This window comes from Lupinus angustifolius, chromosome LG19 (assembly GCF_001865875.1).
Source record: "Lupinus angustifolius cultivar Tanjil chromosome LG19, LupAngTanjil_v1.0, whole genome shotgun sequence".
Classification (NCBI taxonomy): Eukaryota; Viridiplantae; Streptophyta; class Magnoliopsida; order Fabales; family Fabaceae; genus Lupinus; species Lupinus angustifolius.
The window spans coordinates 12,906,451-12,912,681 of record NC_032027.1 but is presented as its reverse complement, the minus strand read 5'-3'; positions in this window follow the sequence as shown (position 1 = coordinate 12,912,681).

The following is a 6,231-nucleotide window of genomic DNA, read 5'->3' as shown; positions in this document are numbered from 1 at the left end:
CATCTATGTTGTTGTTGATAGGCTCACTAAATATGCTCACTTTGTTGCTTTGGGTCATCCCTACTCAGCCAAGGATGTGGCTTCAGTGTTTATGAAGGAGGTAGTAAGGCTTCATGGGTTTCCTAACACTATAGTATCAGACAGGGACCCCTGTTTCTAAGTCAATTCTGGAAAGAATTGTTTAAATTAGCTGGCACTCAATTGAAGATGAGTACATCCTACCATCCACAAACGGATGGTCAAACAGAGGTTACAAATATGTGCTTGGAGACTTATCTCAGATGTTTTGTAGGCCCTAACCCTAGGCTATGGTTGGAATTGTTGCACTAGGCAGAGTTCTGGTTCAATTCTAATTACCACACCTCAGCTGGAATGACTCCTTTCAGGGCATTGTATGGAAGGGATCCCCCTTTGTTGATGAAAGCAGGGACTATACCCTCCAATATAGAGGAAAGTAATCAATTGGTTGCTCAAAGAGATGGGATACTTGAAGAGTTGAAGGGAAATTTGGCCAAAGCTCAGAATCTCATGAAGCAACAAGCAGATAAGCATAGGAGAGATGTGGAGTTCCAAGAAGGGGATTGGGTGTTTCTCAAGTTGCAGCCCTATAAAATGAGGTCTCTAGCTCTTAGACCTTATGCTAAGCTAGCTCCTAGGTACTATGGTCCCTTCCAGATAGAGAAAAGGGTTGGGGCAGTGGCCTATCAGTTGGCACTGCCTGCACAATCTCAGGTCCATCCAGTGTTTCATGTGTCATTGTTGAAGAAAGCACTCAAGCCTCACCAACAACCACAGTCCTTACCTCCCATGTTAAATGAGGAATGGGAATTAATTGTGGCTCCAGAAGATGTGTTGAATAGCAGAGAGGATAAACAGGGGAATATGGAAATTTTGGTGAAATGGAAGGATCTCCCATCACATGACAGCTCATGGGAATCAGCAGCCTCAATACAAGACAAATTCCCTGATTTCCCACTTGAGGACAAGCTGGTGGTTGAAGAGGGGGGTATTGATAGGAATAGAAAGGTTATGCCTATGATTAAAAATGTATATAAAATAGGGAAGAGGAATGTTTGGCTAAATAAATAGCAAAATTCCTTCTTTACCCTTGGGTAGTTAATTCTGTTAGGAATTAAGGGCTATTAATAGAAGGTTGGTTGGGTAGTCAAGTAGTTAGAAAGATTGATCATTCTGATTTAGGAAAATCAGAGAGGGGGTTAGGATTCTGGAATCCTAGCATTGTTCTTAATCATCTTCTTCATTGTAATACTCTTCTTCTATCAATAATATTCATAGAACCCTTGCAGAATCATATTGATTCTGTGTTAGGGGCATTCTTTTTCCTATTCTCTTCTTAATTTCTAATTCTTAGATACCAGTGCTTAACACTTTGCAAATGAAGGAAAGTGAATCACTTACTAATTATTGTTCAAGAGTCATGGGAATTGAAACAACATGCGAATTCATGGAGAAAAGATGGGAGACACCCTGATTGTTGAAAAATTCTACGCTAACTCACATCAAAATTTGACTATATGGTGTGCTCAATTGAAGAGTCCAATGACAATGATGAACTCTCCTTTAATGAACTACAAAGTTCCTTGTTGGATCATGAACAAAAGATGCATAGAAGTTCAACAGCGGAGGAACAAGCATTGAAGGCTTCTACTAATACTCATTCCAATCACTTCAGAGGAAATGGTAGGGGTAGAGGTAGAGGACATGGAGGTCGAGGAAATAGAGGTTCCATCAGGAACTTTAAAGGCAATCCTCACTAACAACAAAGAAGAGGTAGAGTTTATGAAAAGTCCAAGTTAGAATGGTATAGATGCCATAAGTTTTGCCAGTATGCCTCCGAGTGCTACAAAAAATTGCCTAATTACAAAGGAAAATGAGAAATGTCTAACTTTGTAGAGGAGAGGAAAGAAGAAACATTGCTGATGACATCTCATGAGAAATTCCAATCTGATGTGTGATATGTTGATACTGGTTGTAGCAACCACATGTTGGAAGTAAGTCATCTTTCTCTTATTTAGACGAAAACTTTCAATCTAAAGTCAGGTTTGGTGATTGCTCTACTGTAAATGTGATGGGAAAATGAGATATTAAAATTCAAACCAAGAATGGTTTGGTGGAAACCATCTCTAATGTATTTTATGTTCCTGACATGAAAAGCAATTTGTTGAGTGTTGGTCAATTGTAAAAAAATGTTATATAATAACCATACAAAAAGATGCTCGTGCGATATATGATCCTATCAGAGGAGCTATTGCAGTTGCTGAAATGAGTTCTAACAAGTTGTTTTCATTGAAGATTCAAAGTACACAAAGATGCTTGATGAGTGAAGTGAAAGATCCCTCATGACTTTGGCATTTCCACTATGACCACTTAAGTTTCAATGGATTTAACACTCTTCAGCAGAAACATATGGTGGTAGGTCTTCCACAAATAGTCAATCTATCTCAAATTTGTGAAGAATGTGTTATTGGCAAACAACATCGTTCATCATTCCCACAAGGAAAATCATGAAGAACAAAACAAGTTTTGGAGTTGATTCATTCTTATATTTGTGGGCCTATTAATCTTACCTCAAATGGTGGTAAACGCTACTTCATTATATTCATTGATGATTATAGTCGAAAAACTTGGGTTTATTTTCTGTAGGAAAAATCTGAGGCTCTATCTATTTTCAAACCCTACAAAGCACTTGTTGAAAAAGGGAGTGAACATGCAATCAAGGTTCTCCGCAGTGATCGTAGAGGTGAATACAACTCCCAAGAATTTGCATATTTTTGTGACACACATGAAATCAAGAGGAAAATTACATCAGCTTAAACACCACAACAGAATGGCATTGCAAAAAGGAAGAATTGAACAATCTTAAATATGGTTCGAACCATTTTGAAGATGTGTTGAGTGCCAAGAAACTTTTGGCCAGAAGCTGTAAATTGGAGCATTCATTTGCTGGACTGAAGCCCCACCTTTTCTGTGAAGAACATGACACCAGAAGAAGCATGGAATGGTCACAAGTCAAGTGTTGAGCATTTCAGAATTTTTGGTTGCATAGCTTATGCCCATGTTCCAGACCAGAAAAGGAAGAAGCTTGATGATAAGGGTGAAAAATGTGTAACCCTCTCACAAAAAAAGATTATGACAAGTAGAGATGTCATCTTTGATGAAGAGAGAACTTGGGAATGGAATGGGAAACAACCTACTCCAAATATATCATAATTTGAATTTGAAGAAGAGGAACAAGAAAATGGGTAGTAGCCTTGTGCAAATAATTCACAAATTGAACATGGAGGAAATGGAAAAATTGCAACACCAACAAGAGCTGAAACTTCAACAAATGCATATGTTGAACCTCCTAGAAGTCGCATTCGAAAATGTCCATCTTGGATGAAATATTTTGACGTAACTGGAATTAATCAAATGATGATCATGTTACTCATTTTTCATTATTTTCATATTGTGATCTCACAACCTTTGAGAATGTTTCCAAGGAAGCAAAGTGGAAAAAGGCAATGGATGAAGAAATTGAAGCCATAGAAAGAAATCATACATGGGAGATTATTGATCTTCCTGATGGGCAGTAAATTGTTGGTGTGAAATGACTTTTCAAAACTAAAAGAAAAGAAGATGGTGAAGTTGACAAGTATAAGGCGAGAATGGTGGCAAAAGGATACAAGCAAGAATATGTGTGAACTCTAAAGAGGTGTACGCTCTAGTTGCAAGACATGATACCATCAGATTGGTGATTGTCATGGCAGCTCAAAACTCATGGCCTACCTATCAAATGGATGTTAAATCAACATTCCTCCATGGAACCTTGGATGAGCAAGAATTTGTTGATCAACCCCTGGCTATATTAAAGTTTGAAATGAACATAAAGTGTATAGATTGAAGGAGACACTTTATGGACTAAAACAAGCTCCAATAGCTTGGTATAGTCGAATAGAGGCATATTTTTTGAAAAAAGGATTTAATAAATACACATATGAGCACACACTCTTTGTTAAAGTTGGATCTGGAGGGAAAATACTTATTGTTTTCTTATATGTTGATGACCTTATATTTACTAGAAATGGTTTGGGAATGTTTGAAAAGTTTAAAAAGTCTATGATGATTGAGTTTGAAATGACTGATATTGGCTTGATGCATTATTTTCTTAGTATAGAAGTAGTGCAATCAACTAATGAATACTTTATTTCTCAAAAGAAGTATGCCCAAGAAATCTTAAACAAGTTTCAGATGCAGGATTGTAATCCTGTAAGTACACCATCTGAGTATGACCTGAAGCTAAACAGAGATTCTGAAGGAAAAAGGTGGATAACATACTATTCAAGCAAATTGTGGGTAGTTTGATGTATTTAACTGCTACTAGGCCTAACATAATGCATTTTGTCAGCCTAATTAGTAGATACATGGGAAGTCCAACTGAAATGTATCTCTTAGCTGGCAAAAGAATCCTCCGTTATCTTCAAGGAACAAAACAACTTGAGCTATTTTTCAAGAATGGTGAAAAATAAGAATTGATTGGGTTCACTGATAGTGACTTTGCAGGGGATCAAGATGATAGGAGAAGTACTTCAGACTATGTCTTTATGCTTGGAACAGGGGTTGTCTCATAGTTATCTAAAAAGCAACATATAGTCACATTATCAACTACTGGAGTTGAGTTTGTTGCTACTTCAACTTGTGCTTGTCAAGCCATTTGGTTGAGGAAAATACTTGATGAACTACATTTCAAGCATGAGAATGCTACTACAATATATTGTGATAATACCTCAGCCATCAAACTCTCCAAAATCATATACTTCATGGAAGAAGTAAACATATTGATGTTAAGTACTACTTTTTGAGAGACCTCAAAAATGATGGAACAATTATCTTGAAGTACTACAGAAGTGAAGATCAATTGGCAGACATTTTTACCAAACCTCTCAAAGCACATTCATTCCAAAATTTGAGGAATTTGTTGGTTGTTTGTAAGCTGCAGCAACAGAGTTAGTAAACTGAAAATATAATTTTCAATTTAAGAGATGGAATATTAGATATTTTTATTCAGTTTATATATTGTGTTAGTGGTAAGGTATGTATTTTAGTCAGTTACCTCCACTTTAGGGGAGTTATTATGTTTAACTTTGAAACTGATTGTAACCTATTTTTCTTTACCTATTTTAAGGCTGCTATTTAGTGCATAAGATACACCAGTTTGCTAATCATTCTAAGTTGTGTAGCTCCAAAGCTTCCCCACTTCTATTTTCACTACTATAATTTTCCATTTTTAAAACACTATTAGTGGCATCAGAGATACGTTTGGTCATACATTGGGCGTAGAATATCACTTTATCCATTTTCAACTACTTATAAAAATCTCATATTCATACTAAACCATATTTATACATCATGAGCTATGGCTAGCACTTTATCCATTTTCGCTAGAGAAAACTATGATTTTTGGAGCACAAAAATGACTACATTCTTCCGGTCCTAAGATTTTTTGGACATTGTAGAAGAATGATTCACTACTCTAGAGAGTATTTCAACTATTACTTTGACTCAGAAAAATGAGTTGAAAGAGAATGTGCAAAAGGATGCAAATGCATTATTTATTCTACAACAAGCCTTGGCAGATACTATCTTTCCAAGAATAATGGGAGCTGTAAGTGTCAAGGAAGCATGGGATACACTAAAGGAGGGGTTTCATGGCAGTGAAAAGTTATGCACCATTATACTTCAAACTCTTAGGCGTGAATTTGAATTACTTAAGATGAGAGAGTCTGAGACCATAAAAGACTATTATTCTAAAATAAAAGAAATAGTCAATCAAATGAAAGCCTATGGGAAATATATTCTTGACAAAAGAATTGTTGAGAAAATTCTAATTTCAAGTCCCCAATAATATGACTCAATAGTTACTATAATTGAACAAACCAAAGATTTGTCTACTCTATCAGTAACGAAACTAATAGGTTCTCTAGAAGCTTATGAGCAAAGATTGAGTAGGCATGATGAAGGTTCACTAGAAAATGTCTTTCAATCAAAGATCTAAAATAAAGAATGGGAAAGAAGAAATAATATTGGTGCGGAACATTCTAGAAACAAAGAGATTTCTCTATAAAAGTCAAGTCAAATATCCTTCATGCGACATCTGCAAGAATCCAGACCATTCAGAAAAATATTGTCGATATTGAGGAAAGAAACAATGTCAATATTGCAAAAGATTTG